The 18,330-nt window shown below is 43.9% G+C and overlaps 1 non-coding gene across 1 annotated transcript; it reads left to right on the top strand.

The window, feature by feature from the left end:
- Positions 1 to 2,407: 2,407 nt before the first annotated feature.
- Trnat-cgu lies at positions 2,408 to 2,481 on the top strand. The gene has a single exon. It is a non-coding gene; the product is annotated as a tRNA-Thr (tRNA).
- The last annotated feature ends 15,849 nt before the right edge of the window (positions 2,482 to 18,330 follow it).

The raw sequence follows: 18,330 nt of genomic DNA, 5'->3' as shown, positions 1-18,330 counted from the left end.
TATATGAGAAAAGAGGAAAACAAAATTAAAAAAGAAAAGAAGACAAATTGAAAAAGATAAATTATAGAAGAAGAAGAGGAAGGCAATAACAGATAATAACAGGGGGAAGAAGACAAGACCCTCATAAGAAGCACGTGAAGAATGTGAGAGGTTATCATGACCCTTTTGTAATAACATTCCTTTCAGGGTTGACCTCCCTTAGGGCACAGGGAGAATAGGGAGGGTAGGTGAGAGGGAGACTGTTGAGGAGGGAGGGGTAGGGGTGTGGGGACAGGGAGGGAGGAGGAGGAGGGGTATGAAAGAAGGGGAGTAGGAAGGGGTGAGAGGAAGGGTGAGGAAGGGGAGGGGAGACAAAGTAGCTAAGATTATCACCAATAAATATACGATTTCCTCCTCCTCCTCCTCCTCCTCCTCCTCCTCTCCTCCTCTTTCTCTTCCTCCTCCTCCTCCTCCTCCTCCTCCTCCTCCTCCTCCTCCTCCTCCTCCTCCTCCTCCTCCCTCCTCCTCCTCCTCCTCCTCCTCCCTCCTCCTCCTCCTACACCTTCTTCTACCTGGTGTGTAGTATTTGAACCAAGCTAAGGTAACAATCGTCTCTCTCTCTCCTCTCTCTCTCTCTCCTGGCATTAATGGCCCTTGACATACCCATTCACCTTTTCTCCTCATTTTAATAAGTCACTCTCACTTACTTTCTCTTACCTCACTTCTCTCACTAAACACAAATCCTTTCTTCTTTCCTCACTTTCTCCTCCTCTCCCCCCCCACCACCTCACTTTCCCTTCCCTCACCCTACACTGTATTCTCTCTCTCTCTCTCTCTCTCTCTCTCTCTCTCTCTCTCTCTCTCTCTCTCTCTCTCTCTCTCTCTCTCATGCAATTCCTCCGTTTCTAGATCAAATATAACGAGTCATTTAGGGCCCAAAACTTTGAGGTTCTTTATAGGCAATTCGACCTTAATGACTAGAGACATTTCCTCCTTCTTCCCCCTCCTCCTACCTCATTCTTTCCCCTCCCTCCCCCTCTTTCTTCCTCCTCCTTCCCCCTCCTCCTACCTCATTCTTTCCCCCTCCTCCCCTCTTCCTTCCCCCTCCTCCTACCTCATTCTTTCCCCCTCCTCCCCTCTTCCTTCCTCCTCCTTCCCTTCCTCCTCACCCCTTACCCCTCCCTCCTCTTCCCCTTTCCCTCCTCTTCCCCTTCCCCCCACCTTCCCCTAATGGAATCGTCAAATCTCACAATTACACCGTGAAGTCGGATAGGGTTTCACGAACGCATCTAACACGGATTCACTGTGTTATTGTAATGCACGAACGGTGTGGGTGTGGTGTGTGTGTGTGTGTGTGTGTGTGTGTGTGTGTGTGTGTGTGTGTGTGTGTGTGTGCTGAATTTAACTTTGATTTAGCAATTTAACATAGTGAGTTTAGTTAGTCTTTTGATATATTAATAATAGTTGTTTGATTGTTTTGTTAATGTTTATAGATTGTGGTTGTTCAAGACGAGGGGTTTAGTTGTTAGTCGATTATAAACATCAAGAACATTTTGAAGTCATTTTTTTTTAAATCTATTTCATCATACATTTGTTTATTTTAATGATATAGATTAATTCATGGTTGAGAAATAGATTTGATTTTTTTTTTAATTTATAGGTAAAAATCATCTTTCAGTCCACTACAGCAATTAATTGATGTTTTTTGCTGTATTTAACACCTCAGCAAATACCATTTTTTATATACCGAGATAATTTATTTATTTCTGTTTTATATTTTATATTTTTATTTATTTATTTTTTGCTCCCGACGCTGCCAGAGGTACGATGTATTGGTATAATTAATCTTATTATTCCATTTTTGGGGTTTTTAAGTTATGATAATCCAGAATAATAATTGTTGTGGAATTATTGAGTTGTGTTGGAGTTATCGTAGTAATTATGGGTAAAATGGTAATAATTATTTAGTATGATATCTTGATCCCTGTGTGTGTGTGTGTGTGTGTGTGTGTGTGTGTAGAGGAGAATACCTGTATAGTGTGTGTATGTGTTTAAAAGTTTAATTAGTTCACGGTTGATTACCTGTGGCCCGGAGTGTGGTGCCGCCTGGGGTTGACGTGCCTGGCGTTGACATGCCTGGCGTTGAAGTGCCTGGCGGGAGAACGACAACTCGCCTACTGCTCACTAACGTAATGCTGGTCAGGCCTTCTGTTACCACACACACACACACACACACACACACACACACACACACAAACCATCGGATAAATTTCACTAATTCGTCCACAATTAGCGTAATCACTCTTCTGAAACTACCCATTGTTGACTACAGTCCATTAAAAACACTAGACTTGTTAAATTTGGTTAGGTTAGGTTAGGTGTAGTTACAATATGGCTGCGGTATAAGGTGTGTATGTTGTTTTCACGGCGACCTGTGGTGTAATGGTCAGCATGCTCGCCTCGTAAGCGAGTGAACCCGGGTTCGATCCCCGGGCAGGGTGAAACTATGGGCAAGTTTCTTTACGCCATTTGCCTCTGTCTACCCAGCAGTAATTGGGGACCTGGATGTTAATCGGTTTGTGGATGGTGTTCCGGGGTAATGGTTAGCCAGTGCAGTTGGCGAGTTGTCCGGTCTTCTCGGACTATTCCTTGACACTGGGTCATGCAGCTCGTTAACTTAGGGTGTGGTTGTTGTTGGCAACAGCTTCTACACCTAAACACTGGGTCATGCAGCTCGTTAACTCAGGGTGTGGTTGTTGTGTTGGCGACAGTTTACACCTAAACAAATTCACGCCTAGGCGGCCCTTGTTTACGGCTCATAGTGGGGGTGGGGGGATGAGGGGGGAAACTCCTTGCATTTCAATCGGCTGTATCAAAGATGGGAGGAAAGCTTAGGTCAGAGCTGTCTTAAGCTTTGATGTCAGTCTCTTATACTTTTCAATATACTTCTCTCAGTCTTTTCAAAAGTCTTCAAGTTAAGTCTTTTAGGATAATTTCTTTTCCGTCTCTCTAGCATTAGGGGTTTATAAGGCTTTCTGGGAACTGTCTGTCTGTCTTTACGTCTCTCTATCTTCCTGTCTGTCTATCTTTCTGTTTGTCTGTCTGTATTTCGTTTTGACTGCCTATCTGTTTTTTGACTGTATCTGTTTCCTCTCTCTCTCTCTCTCTCTCTCTCTCTCTCTCTCTCTCTCTCTCTCTCTCTCTCTCTCTCTCTCTCTCTCTCTCTCTCATTCTCTCATACATACAACATAAACTCCGCCATGTTAACTTCCCCTCCAGCATATGTTTGACAGGTAACGAGAGCCTCATTAAACTCTCTTACCTGGACCGACAGACAGACACACACTCAACAAACTGTAGACAGGCATGCACTCAACTCGGGCACTTGAGGACTCGAACACAAAACATCTTCCTGAATCTCTTTATAATTTTAATTATTGTAACTTAAGATGACAAGGAATGAAAAAAAATAATAATACTCTTAGAAATGAAAAAAAAATAATACTTTTTCAAATTCCTGTTAGACTTATAGAGGATTATAAAGTAAAATATTAATGAGTATTGAAGATCTATCTAGTTGTGAGTTTCGTCTTCTCTTTCCTCTCTCTCTTCTCCCTCATCTAACCCTCTCTCACTTTTCTCTCCTCTCTCTCTTCTTCCTCCTCTCTTTCTTCTTTCTCCTCTTACTCTCCCCTCTCTCTCCCACCTCTCCCCCACCTCTCCCCCTCTTCCTCCCCCTCCTCTCTCCTCCTCCCCCCCCCCTCTCTCTCCTCTCTCTCTCTCTCTCTCTCTCTCTCTCTCTCTCTCTCTCTCTCTCTCTCTCTCTCTCTCTCTCTCTTCTCCAGGATATTAACGTAAAAAAAAGAAAAGAGAGAGAGAGAGTTCCCCGTTTAAGATTCTTCATCAGTGTGCCAACTTTACCTAGCACGGGCAGGTGGTGGTTGTGGCCTCGGGGATTCACAACTTCATCTCTCGCTTTGATGGTACACTCCTTCGAATCCACCCACCTACCTACTTACCTCTCTCTTTCTTTCTCTCCCTCCTTGTTTCTCTCTCTCTCTCCCTCCCTCTCTCTCACCTTCAGCTCCCCGGTTGTATGTGACATCGCGTCATGGCCATGGCCCCCTGGCGATGCAGTTGTGCAAGTAATTCGCCTGTCTGGTCAGTCAACGTGTCCATGACGGTACAAACGGTACAGGTACACCCTTCAGCTCTTAGTCTGTGTGTTCACGACGGTACAGGTACAGATTGGTTAGGTAAGGTGTTTGAAAACTAGTACAATCGCCTGCACTTATACCTGGCACAGTGACTCGTGTGCTGTAAGGTGTGGCAACACTGTGTTTGTTTATATTGCATCCATAGTCTGGCTGCTATTGCGAGGTTCCTTAGGGGCCATTCCGGGAGTTTTAATATGATATAGACAAACACAGTGTTGCCACATCTCACAAAAAGCACCGGTGACTGTACCAGGTATAATTGCAAGCGACTGTACATCCCTGCTGAAGTGCCTATCATGGTTACTAGTCTTCCTAACCTAACCTAACTTAATCTTACGTAACCTAACCTAACTTGGTACTAGTTTTCCACACACTCTTCCACATAGTTACTATTTCACACTCACATTCTTACACTCCTTTTACTTTCTCACACTTCTATACACTCTCTCACTCTTTCACACTCTCACTCTTTCACACTCTCTCACACTTCTATACACTCTCACACTCTCTCACTCTTTCACACACCCTCACTCTTTCACACTCTCACTCTTTCACACACTCTCACTCTTTCACACTCTCACTCTTTCACACTCTCTCAATCTTTCCCTCTCTCACTTTCCACACCTCTCACTCTTTCACACACACTCACTCTTTCCACACTCCTCCTCTTTCACACTCTCTCCTCTTTCACCTCTCCACTCTTTCACACCTCACTCTTTCCCACCTCTCACTCTTTCACACTCTCTCACTCTTTCACACTCTCTCACTCTTTCACACTCTCTCACTCTTTCACACTCACTCTTTCACACTCTCACTCTTTCACACACTCACACTCTCACACACTCTCACTCTTTCACACTCTCACACTCTTTCACACACACCTTTTCACATTCCTCCACATTTCCTATATTCACCGACCTCCTCTCACTGTCACAAGTGAGAGGGCCACTCACAGCCAACCTGGTGAAGGATCTCGAACCGGTGTCAATCTGCATTACCGTTGACGACACCTTGCCACGCCACCACCCACCACTTACTCTGTCTGTCTGTCTGTCTCTCTGTCTGTCTGTCTGTGTTTGTCTGTCTGTCTGTGTTTGTCTGTCATTTTATACTCTGTTTCTGTCTGTTTCTGTCAGTCTGTTGATCAAGTTTTTGCCTTTCCTTCCTCCCACCTCCGTCTTTCACTTCCCTCGCCTTCTCCCCTTTCTCTCCCTCCCTACCTACCCCCTTCCTCCCTTCCCTCACCTATCCTTTCCTCCCTTTATTACCTACCATCCCCCCTCCCTCCCTCCCCACCTCCCTCCCCCTCTCTCCCCCTCTCTCCCCCTCACTCCCTCCCTCCTTCTCCCTACCTCCCTCCCTCCCTCTTAGGTCTGGAGGAAATCGACCGCCGAGCAACACCAGGAGAACGTGAGGGGAAATTAGGGAGAGAATGAGGGGAAGGAGGGAGGGAGAGAATGAGAGAGGGAGGGAGGGAGGAAAGGGAAGGTAGGAATAAGGCCAGGAGGGGCGTGAGGGGGAGGGAGGGAGGAAGAGAAGAGGAAAGGGAGGAAGAAAGGGAAGAGGAAGAGAAGAAGAAAGAGAAAAATTAGAGAAAGAAGAGGAGAGGAGAGAAAGAATTAGAGATAGGGTGAGATGACGATAATAGAGGAAGGAGAGAATGAGAGAGAGAGAGAGATAGAAATAAAGGAAGAAGGAAAAGAGAGATAAGAGGAGAGAGTAAAGATGAAATAAAGAAAATGATAAGAATAAGAGAGACAATATGTTTGAGTCTTTGTGTAATATCAGCGCCATATTGGGCCCTTCTTTAGCTTCCTCCTCCTCCTCCTCCTCCTCTTCCTCCTCCTCCTCTTGTTCCTCTTCTTCCTCCTCCTCTTCCTCCCAGGGAACATATGAGGCGCTAGATTGGCTTAAATGCTTTCCTCAACAATTCAGCGACGCGTCATAGCCAAGACGATGAACTGATGATTTCTATGTGTGTGTGTGTGTGTGAGAGAGAGAGAGAGAGAGAGAGAGAGAGAGAGAGAGAGAGAGAGAGAGGCTTTGTGTGAGTGAGAAAGTAAGAAAGGAAGTGTGTGTGTGTGTGTGAAAGAGAAAAAAGAAAAAAGAGAGAGAGATTATGAGCGTATGAATATATGTGAGAGAAAGAGAGAGAGAGAAAGATAAGAGTATAAACATAGAGAAAGGAAGAATTAGGAAGAGAAAGAGAAAAATACTAAAACAAGAGACGGGAAAAAACGTAAAGAAAACACATTACAAAATATTCTCTCTCTCTCTCTCTCTCTCTCTCTCTCTCTCTCTCTCTCTCTCTCCAACAAATAAAAAAGATATTTTTCTGTGTACGTAAATGTAAGTGTGTTCTTTTGAGACGTGTACACATAAAAGCTGTCTCTCCGAGTGTTTACACGATGAAGGTCCATTACATACACGAGCTTAGAGGAGGAAGAGGAAAAATAGGAGGAAAAATAACTGTTGGCGAAATGGACTTTGAGTTTTGTGGTGAGATAAGCCAGGTCTCTCTCTCTCTCTCTCTCTCTCTCTCTCTCTCTCTCTCTCTCTCTCTCACGGGTGACTGGAAATCAGCTGAAACAGACGTCAACTCCTTTAACCTATATAAAGCAAGGGTTTGTGTTTGTGTAGGGAAATAATATATGGCGCCTCCCTCCCCCCCCTCCCCCTCCCCTCCTCCGACCTACTTCTATTATGGCTGACACGGTTGGGTTAGGTTAGGTTTAGGTTGGGTTATGTTAGGTATGTTAGGTTAATCTGAGTATCACCTTATTCATCTCCCGTGCCCCCTCCTTCCCTCCCTCCCCTCCCCTCCCTCCCTCCCCTCCCCTCCCCTCCCTCCCTCCCCCCCTCCCCCCTTTCCTACTTTACGTGTTTGCAATTCTAAATAAACCTGTTGATATAAAATGATTTAACATCTCTACTCTAACTGTTAAAAGTATGTAATAAAAAACAAAATGTATTAAAAAATGTTAGGAATGGAGTAATTAACGTGTGAAAACAGGTGAAGTGATTCCAGGTGTACTTAATTAACGTCACTTGCTCCAATTTCACCTTTTTTTTTTCACCACCCAAACTCGAATTAAAATTTTGAATAGCATTAAAATCTTGTAAATCAGGCGACTGAAAGACCAATTTGGTTTAGTATTTTGAAACTTTGATAATTTTTATGAATCTCGAAAACTAGAAACTTTCCTCATGGTCCCCAAAAATGTAAACAATGGGTAATTAAATCGTATAGAAAACTACTAATTATATCGTATGAAACCAGAGGATATTATTAGTGGTCATTACCTGATACTAATTACTCCATTATCAATTCCTTAATCCCTGAGGTTTAATTAATACGTGTAGGGTACATGTGTTGGGGAAAAAAAGTATATATATAAATATCGGTTTTTACGCCCATTTAAAAGATCAGATTTAATTTGCGTTGAAGCAATTTATTTTTCCTTAATTATCTAAAGAACTTAATTATTATAACTTATTTTACCTGATGATTAAATATCCTAACCAAACCTAACCAAACCTAACCAAACCTAACCTAACCTAACCAAACCTAACCTAACCAAACCTAACCAAACCAAACCAAACCTAACCAAACCTAACCAAACCAACCTAACTCAACCCAGTTTTAACCTAACCTAACTCTAACCTAACCAAACCTAACCTAACCTAACCTAACCTAACCAAACCAAACCTAACCTAACCAAACCTAACCTAACCTAACCAAATTACGACTATCCACATCTAAAGTTTGTATACAAGACCTTATTTGATCTGGGTGGAGGAGAGGGGATGAGAGGGAAGGGGAATGGAGAGAGGGGGAGAATGAAGGGGGTGAGAGGGAGGGGGCGGACGAGAAGGGAGAGGAAATGAGAGAGGGAGAGAGATAAAAAAGGAAGAGCGTGGAAAGTAAGAGAGAGAGAGAGAGAGAGAGTACCCACAACCAAGAGATTATGGCCCCAGGATGTGTATACAACCGCATAATTAATTGTATGGCAGAGTACCGTAACGCCGCGCCCTCTACCTGTAATTACACCTGTACCTACAACTACACCTGTAATTACAACTGTACCTGTACCTGCCTTGGAATTGAACCAGTAGCCCTTAGGTTTAGAGAATGAGTGTCCCTATTCACTAACCCATCCTGGCCCCCTAATTCCTGCCGTGTTCCCACCCCACCCTGCCGCACCCCACCCTGCCCTGCACTCCTGCCCCCACCCCGCCCCACCCCACCCCTGCCGCACCCCACCCCACCTCACCCCACCCCACCTGCCCCACCCCCTGCCCCACCTCTGCCCCCACCTCTGCCCCACCCCAATTTACTCCCAATTCTGCCGCATTCTAATCTGGCTGCACCCCTAATTCTACCTCAAGTTGCACCCCACCCCACCCCTACCTTACCTAAACCCATTCTTGCTGCTAAATTTATTCGCTGATAAAATAATCTCTTTGTGTGCGCGTCTATAAAAGTGACAAATTAATACCGTTCTAGTGGGCTTCATAACAATCCTTACTGTGTGCAATAATAGTCACTGATTTGATTTTCCGCGGGATAAATTGATTGCTGATTGAGTGAGTTGATTGAGTAAGCGATGGGACGGGACGAGGCTGGATACTACCGCTGTTACCTTTGTCGCGACGTGGCCATTGTGTACTGATGACGTCATTTTTAGAGAGGGGATACGAGGCTAAAATTATAATTCACAATTTTATTTTTACTTATTTTTTTTTAATATTTATGTAAATTAAACAGTTGACAACGAGATGTGATTTTCTATCGTTTTTTTTTTCCTCCTGTTAAATATTTTAGTGTTGTTGATTAATCATAAACGATTAATTTAACGAATACAGCGAATACACTAACGATTTAACTATTAATTTCGCGAATAATATATAATGGTATAACAATTAATTTCACGAATAATAGACGATTTAACTCTTGATTTCGCGAATAAAATGTTAATTGGGCAAATATTTGAAACAGGCGTCTCGTTCCCGCGCTAATTGAAGCATCATTGAGGCGTCCATAAACCAGATGGTAACGACACTAAGAACTGGCCATCAAGGAGCTGCTACCGTGGCCAACTCTCGTTTCATGTCTCAATAAAAGTGAAATTAGATTTTAAAGTTGGCCGTTTGTATCAAATTTGTATCTCTGAACGCGGCCATGTTCGGTGCAATAATAGACTTACGCAATGCGCAACTCCTCCTTACCCTGGCCCACCCGCCATTGTCTGTTGTCGTTCGTAGAGTCAATCTGGATTCATACGGATAGCGATGACGAACGCTCTTAGGAAAATAGATTTACCTCATTACCGAATAAATATATTACATTAAACAGTAAAATAAAAGAAAAAAATAAGAATAAATTAAACATAGATGAAAATATTGATAACGATAGGAAGATAATTAATTTTTTTTCAAACTTAATTAAATTTAAGTATAGACCTAACTAACTCATCCTAAGGCTACATACATACATACATACATACACACATACAATCGCTCTACCGTGACCATGTACGTATTTATCTCCCAGTTATATCATGTCACGATAAACAAAGGCGGGATGATGGCGGCCATGATAAAACAAAAGAGAATCGAGAAATGTCTTTTACAATACACACTTAGATCCTTTTGCTGCTAACTAAAGGAGATTTTTCGTGTTATTGTGGTTGATATAAAGAGAATTGGACTCTTTTATCGTCTCTGTTATGTGAGACAGTCGTGGAGCGGTGAAATTGAGTCTTTTGCTGGCAAACTTGATTCAAGCATTTCGTTTTTTTGGGAGAGGGTGATCACATGAAGATTAGCCCCCCCCCACGTTTATTTAAACTGATGATTAAATATACTAACGCTACCTGTGGGGTTAGATTAGGTTGAGTTTAGTTTGGTTAGGTTAATGTAAGTATGTATGTATGTATGTATGTATGTATGTATGTATGTATGTACCACCATCATGTATTTTACTTAATAACAACATAATCCAAACCCTTTACATCATCAAACAAAAGAGCATCACCGGTCTGTCTCTCTTCAATCCCTTACAATTAGAATTTAACTCTACGCATATAGAGTTAAATCCTAATACCATGTAAGAGGGATTGACCCCAAACTTTATAGGTACACTTTGGGTAGGTGATGCGATATTGTTTTAATGGATACAGGATTGGAAACTATCATTCACGGGAAGAGGATTTGGACATGCATTTTAATCTGGTTTTAGGATCTTGATTAAACACCTTTTGCTTCCTACAGTCTGTTTTATTTTATGTGTTAAGGTAAAAAATCTGGTTTATATTGGGGTCTTTCTTTCTTTCTTTCTTTCTTTCTTTCTTTATTCTTTCTTTCCTTCTGCTTTACCTTTTTAGACCTAGCGGGTTAAATCATCGTCCTCAAAGGGTTAAAATATTATCCTATGAATTCTGCGTCTCAAGAACCCAGTACAATCCCCTCTCCTCCCCCACATAAGGGTGTTCAATCATCAGGTGAAATAATCTGATAAAACTAATCTTCAGGTGATGCATATTGTAGGTGTACAGGTAACGCCCAAGTAATCTAATTAACCTGTCAATTATTATATTTGAAGGTTTAATAATATTTCTGCTCCTTTCACCACCTGTCAAAATATTATTTATTATCTATCTGTCTGTCTGCCCACCATTCTTCATCTGGTCTTTCGTCTGTCTGTCTATCTTTTTATTAATGTTTCTGCTTTCTTCATATTTCTTTTCTTTCTTTCTTTTTACGTTTTAGGGCGGCCTTTTTTTTTTTACCGCCAATTCTCTGTAACACCCAGGCAGGTTGCCACTACTCCACTGACTGGTGGAAATTGGCAATATCCCACCACTTACAGTGTTTTCCGGGGCTACCTGTCACATTTTATATTCTCTCTTCATGACGGTGTGGTGGTGGTGTGGAGGTGTGGTGGAGGTGCGGTGGAGGTGTGGTGGTGGTGTGGAGGTGTGGTGCGGCGGAGGTGTGGTGCGGTGGAGGTGTGGTGCGGTGGTGGTGTGGTGCAGAGGAGGAAGTCAAGGGCGTATCCAGATGGTCCTGGGGTATTGTACTCAGGTGATTTAATATAGTAAAAAGGTAATTACTATTGACCTTAGAATATCTCCTAATAAGTGCAAATGGCCTCATGGCTTCAAAGTGCCCTTGATATTGCTCGCCATGTTTCCCCCACCCTGGCGAAGGGGGATTGCTGGGAGGTGTTGTGGTAGGGGGAGAAGGGGGAGAGAGGTCCTGTGGTAAGGGAACCCCACCCCCTACCTCGGCAGGTGAGGGATGAGAGTTAGGGACGTGGTGACATCAAAGGAGAGGAGAGGGACAGGAGGAAGAGAGAACGAGGGGAAGAGGAAGAGGAGGAGAGAAAAACGAGAGAGAGGGAAAACGCGATGGGGGAGAAAAGGAGACGGGGTAAGTAGATGAGGAAGGGAGAGGAGGAAGAGGAATGGAGGAGAGGAGTGGGAAGGAGGAGGACGGGGGGAAGGAGACCACGAAGGTAAATGGATTAGTCTTCCATCTCACTCTCCCTAAGGCCAGGAGGGAAGATGTGTAACGTCATCCTCGCATACATACATACATACATACACACATACATACATACACACACTCACACACATACATACATACATACATACATACACACATACATACATACACACACATACATACATACATACACACATACATACATACATACATACACATACATACATACATACATACAGTGTTGTGTTGGTAAATAACATCCCTCTTATCAGTTTGTGTTTATCTAATCGTCTCTCGAAGGTCACCACGTTTATATACAAGACTTAATTCCCCGTGGTATAATTTCTTCTATTATATCTCTTAACAAAACAGTATGTAAAGTAATTCTGTCTTGAGTTGGTTCGTGGCTGTAATTTACATAGATGGAAACTGTAACGTTCTTGTATTTTCCTGTTTTTGTATTAGTTGTGACTGTATTTGTATTCGTCATTTTGGGCGCTTAGACTCATATTAGAATCAGGTGAGTTTATCATACACTCCAAAACGGAATCTTCATAGCTCTTACACTTTACTCTTTATTAACTCGAAAGTCATCATCACAGACGCTATTTTCACTCTCGCCTCTCAATATGTGTGTGTGTGTGTGTGTGTGTGTGTGTGTGTGTGTGTGTGTGTGTGTGTGTGTGTGTGTGTGTGTGTGTGTGGATCAATGTCTCACGCAGTCACCTAAAGCCTTCTCTATCTTGGTAAATCAATATCCTTTAGTTTCACCTCAATAAATCTTCGTCCATCTGATCTTGAACTGTGAGACACTACACCCGGGTTAATTTTCCTCCTCTGTCCTCTTGAATTTAATTAGTTTACTTTCATCTTATATAGTTTTTCCATAATGAGGTACAAGGGAACGCCAGGCACTGATTATCGCTCGTGTTGGCGTTGTTTTTTACTCTACGGGTCTCTTCAACTTACCAGCAACGGGTGAAATGGTAACTAATTAACTAACAAAATAAATAAATAAATAAATATATAGAAAAATAAATAAAGGAACGAAGCTTCAGTAAGTCATTAAAGCTTTACATAGAAAACGGGAGTGAGAATATGGTAACATTTTCTGTGTTTACATTTTAAGGGTAAACTACTACAATTTTCTCTAGGTCGCTGGTACTGTATCTCACGGCCAGCTGCCCTCGTGGTAGAGACAGGTATGTGGAAGACTCATACTGTAAGTGTCGTGTCTGTGAGGGTCTACTGCAGGTAACCAGTCCCTAGTCCTGTGATGTGACTCTTAGCTCTCTCCTCTACTCCGTCCAGAAGGCATAAGTGGGACTGGACACGACAGCCAGGACAGTGGGTTATAATCAAGGGGTCACCCGACGTGGCTCACAGAACATAAATATTACAGCGTCGTGTAGCAGTGGTCTCGTTCTTCCTGGGGCTGTTAGTTTACTTGTTCTAACAGCCTGGTAAGAGGTTGTTCCTGGACGTGACTTAACCTAATCTAACAGTTACTTGATTCAGGAGTAAATACAAAAAACTACATACTGTCGTTTCAGGAATATTTGTATCGCTGCGTCGAAATCTGGCTGGGCGGTGAACATTGACAAAGTTGTGTTATACCATAGTGAGTGTAGTCGTGGTGTCGTGGTGTCTGGTGTGTTGCTGGTGTCATCCCTATGAAAGAAGAACGTCGATAAGCTATTGAGGAGCTCAGTCTGGTGTCTATATTGTTGTGTTATAAACGTTCTGATTTCTTGCTCCTACTTTTCTCTCCCTGTCTTTGTTTTGGTTCAATAGATCTCCAAATTGACGTCCAAAGCTCAGACAGTGTGAGCACCTCCTAACGAGCATCAACTGTGTGAGGTTAACTAGTTACTAGTGGTTCAGTGAGTCCGGTGCTGCCTGGGTGCTGCTATAGCTAAGGGAGGCTGATGCTGCTGGGGGTCACCTTCCTGGGGCTGTTGCTGAGTGCCACTCTGTTGCTGGGGGCTGTCGCTGGGTGCCACTCTGTTGCTGGGGGCGTTGCTGGGTGCCACTCTGTTGCTGGGGGCGTCGCTGGGTGCCACTCTGTTGCTGGGGGCGTTGCTGGGTGCCACTCTTTTGCTGGGGCTGTCGCTGTTCGCTGCGCACCATACAGTGTGTAGGACGAGGATGGCCATTAGGTAAAGGAGGCTATTGCGTTCCGCCAGTACTTTGGGTATCCATTGTCATTGAGGCGGTGGACAGCTGTGGGACCTTGACTGAAGCTAAATGGAGGACCTGTATTTAGAAGCTTCGTGGAGGACTCTGTGACTGAAGCTTCGTGGAGGACCTGTGGCTGAAGAAGCTTCGTGGAGGACCTGTGACTGAAGCGTGGAGGACCTGTGACTGAAGCTTCGTGGAGGACCTGTGACTGAAGCTTCGTGGGGGACCTGTGACTGAAGCTTCGTGGGGGACCTGTGACTGAAGCTTCGTGGAGGACCTGTGACTGAAGCTTCGTGGGGGACCTGTGACTGAAGCTTCGTGGAGGACCTGTGACTGAAGCTTCGTGGAGGACCTGTGACTGAAGCTTCGTGGGGGACCTGTGACTGAAGCTTCGTGGAGGACCTGTGACTGAAGCTTCGTGGAGGACCTCGCTCCTTCACGTTTTATCTCGTTTTCTTTAACCATCAGTAAACACAGGAACTCGGCCATGAGAGTTGAAGGCCTAAGGGGGTGAGGTGGTCGTCTCAGTGTTAATAGATTCGATGAAGAACAGCTGACCAGGAGATGTTATTGGTGGAGACAGTTGTGTTGGCGTGGAGACAGCTGTATTGGCGTGGAGACATCTGTATTGGCGTTGAGACATCTGTATTGGCGTGGAAACATCTGTATTGGCGTGGAAACATCTGTATTGGCGAGGAAACAGCTGTACTGAAGTGTCTCTGATGCTGGCCTGTATACATCAACGGTATGAAGAACCACAGTCCATCTAGCAAAGGTAGCGATTTTGTTTTCCCTGACCTTCCTACACCTTCCAGTGAGTATGTGACACTTTCCCTGTTTACGGGTGATAGACAGAGGTGACGGAAGGAGGTGACAGGGGTTACGGATTACTGTCTCAGGCAAGATAGCGAAGATGATGTTACGTCTAAGCCTTAACTCAGCTCTTTGTATGCAGAAGACGCCCAGGGCTGTTATGGTGTAACTGTCTATACCTTGTGGCTCGGGTAGACTGGATCCCCTTTATGTACACTTCACTACACCCAACACAACACAACACAACACACAACACAACAGAACACTAGACTACATTACACAACACTACACACAACACTACACAACACAACACTGCACTACACCCTACACTACACTACACCCAACCCAACCCAACCCAACACAACACAACACAACACTAGACTACATTACACAACACAACACAACACAACACTAGACTACATTACACAACACAACCCAACACAACACAACACAACACAAGGTCTCTGATAATGTGTCTTAGTAATCCCACGATTCTGGCTGTTGTGACCCTGAGTTGTGTTGAGTGTCTGGCAGCACTGGCGTTATAGAGGAGGGAGGGAGGGAGGGAGGAAGGAGGAGAGTTATACAGAGGGTGGGAGGAGAAATTACACACAGGAAGAGGGAGGGAGGGACAGGTGTGTTAAAATAGCCACATAAGCTTTGTGTGTCAGGTGAGAAAACTCATTTACTCCAGTAGTGAAGAATTTAATACTTGATGAAATTTACCTTTATTACTTGTTAGTCTTCCTTGCTTAACCCAACCTAACCTAACCCAACCTAACCCAACCCAACCTAACCCAACCCAACCCAACCCAACCCAACCCAACCCAACCCACATCAAGTAATACACTATACTGTATCGGGTTAAGTAATACAACAGCATATATACAATTGATTTATTAGAGTTAAATACAATTATCGTCAGAAGGTAGAGGTTTAATATGGGGTCATGTTCTTACGAGCCGTTGACTAGAGAAGGAAAGGTTTAAAAGAACAACAAAAGCTTAAAAAAACCAGAACAGTGAAGTCAAAGGTTTAAAAAAAATTGGTGTAGTTTTAAAAAGGTTCGTGAGTTTTTATTTCGTATTGTAAGTAAAGACGTAAGTGACGACATACATACAGACCTAACCTAACCTAACCTAACCAGACCTAAACCAGACCTAACCTAACCTAACCTAACCTAAACCAGACCTAAACCAGACCTAACCTAACCTAAACCAGACCTAAACCAGACCTAAACCAGACCTAACCAGACCTAAACCAGACCTAGCCTAACCTAAAACAGACCTAAGCAGACCCTACTTCTCCCTAAGCCAGGCCTAAACCCAGACCTAAACCAGACCTAAGCCAGACCCTAACCAGACCTAAACCAGACCTAACCTAACCTAACCTAACCTAAACCAGACCTAAACCAGACCTAACCTAACCTAAACCAGACCTAAACCAGACCTAAACCAGACCTAACCAGACCTAAACCAGACCTAGCCTAACCTAGCCTAACCTAAACCAGACCTAAACCAGACCTAACCTAAACCTTTTATTCAATCAGGAAGGAGAAACAAAAACAAGTCTTTTTTTTTGGACAAGTTGAAAATTTTATAGTTTACACAAAATATAACATACATACATACATACATACATACATACATACATACATACATACATACATACATACATACATACATACATACATACATACATACATACATTCATACATACATACATACATACATACATACATACAAACCCAGGGGTGTAAGTCGGTGGTGTTGGTACCCCTGACATTTCTCCTTTAAAGCTTTAACAAGTTGACGCGGGTGAGCAAACGGTCTCTAGCGACTATACAAAATCAGTCGCTGGTGAGTGTGTGGGAGGAGGGGGCAATGGGAGGGGTGTGGAGTCATGGAATTAGGGGGGTGGGTGAGGAAGGGTAGCAGGGGTAAGGAGTTATGGAGGGTAGCAGGGGGTAGAGGTTATGGAGGGGTAGCTTGGATTTAGAGTGAAGGGGACTGGAAGGGGTGAAGGGGAATGGAAGGGGTGAGGTGGATGAGGGGGGGGGAGGAGGAGAGGAGGGGGCTTTGTTTGCTTAAGCAACACCAGCAGAATTACCTTCTGGGAGTGAAATGTTCTCGTATACCTCCTGGTCGCGCTAAATTTGTCCCGAGTTTGAGGTCTGGCTCCAACTCTTGACTCACATTCTCAAACATTTCATCCTCATTAAACATTCCTCAGAGGCATGTCTATTAATCCCCACACCTCCCCCACCCCTGTCCACGCCATATAAAATAAAAATACGCTGAAGTTTAACCTTAAGACAATCGTAAGTAGCGAGGAAATTATCACACGCACGATACCTTGGTGGAGTTGATGGACGATGGTGAACGCTTTCTCTGGCGTTGTGATCGCCTGTGGGGGGGAGAACGTGTCGAAAACGCTGCCTGGGTTCTGTACCTGATTGCTGCCACACTTTTTGGGGGGAATAAAATCTTTTGCTGCTTTTAACGTCGTGTTTGGCGTCACTTGTGCTTTTATGTCCGGGTTTTTTCAGTGTTTAATTTTCTTCTTTTGTGTTTCTTAGTGAGGGTTTTTTGTCGCCCGTGTGTGTGTGTGTGTGTGTGTGTGTGTGTGTGTGTGTGTGTGTGTGTGTGTTAGTCTTGCTGGCAGCTGTTTTACACTTAGTTGATATTCGTGAGGAAGCGAACAGTTTCCAGGGACTTGTTTATCCTCTCTCTCTCTCTCTCTCTCTCTCTCTCTCTCTCTCTCTCTCTCTCTCTCTCTCTCTCTCTCTCTCTCTCTCTCTCTCTCTCTCTCTCCAGGGTGAATTCTCCATGGTTAAATTGACTTATTGTTCAACCATTGTTTGTATACCTGCACTGTCCATCCGCCAGTGCGAGCTTGGCATGACTTAAATGTTATTGAATGAATGTCTGTCTGACTTTTACTGAATAAATAGATTTCTTTATATATTTATCTTTGTTCAATCAGAATAGATAGATAGATAGATAGATAGATAGATAAGATAGATAGATCAGAATTGAAAAGATCATACGTACATATACACTCATAATCAAACAGAAGAACTAGCCTTCTTTGACCCACACACTACACCTCTACACACTGACCCCCACACTCTACACCTCTACACACACTGACCCACTACACCTGTACCCCTACACCTGTACACCCAACCCCCACACCTGTACACACCCCACACTACACATAGCACACACACACTACCTCTACACCTCTACACAGCCCCACCTACCTCTACACAGCCCCCACACACCTCTACACAGCCCCCACTACACCTCTACACTATTTTACCACCTCTACACAACCCCCACACTACACCTCTACACACTGACCCCACCTCCCAGCCCCACACACACTACACCTCTACCTGGCCCCACACACACCTCCCAGCCCCACACTACACCTCTACCCCCTACACCTCTGACCCCCACTACACCTCCACCCCTACCTCTTTAGCCCCCACACACTACACCTGTACACACTGACCCCCACACCTCCACACATTACTCACCTCTACACAGCCACACCTCTACACACCTCTACACAGCCCCTACACCTCTACACACTGACCCCCACACACTACACCTGTACACACTGA

The sequence above is a fragment of the Homarus americanus genome, unplaced genomic scaffold (assembly GCF_018991925.1).
Source record: "Homarus americanus isolate GMGI-L3 unplaced genomic scaffold, GMGI_Hamer_2.0 scaffold16889, whole genome shotgun sequence".
NCBI lineage: Eukaryota > Metazoa > Arthropoda > Malacostraca > Decapoda > Nephropidae > Homarus > Homarus americanus.
The sequence above is the reverse complement of the archived record's forward strand: the minus strand, read 5'-3'. Positions and strand labels throughout refer to the sequence as shown.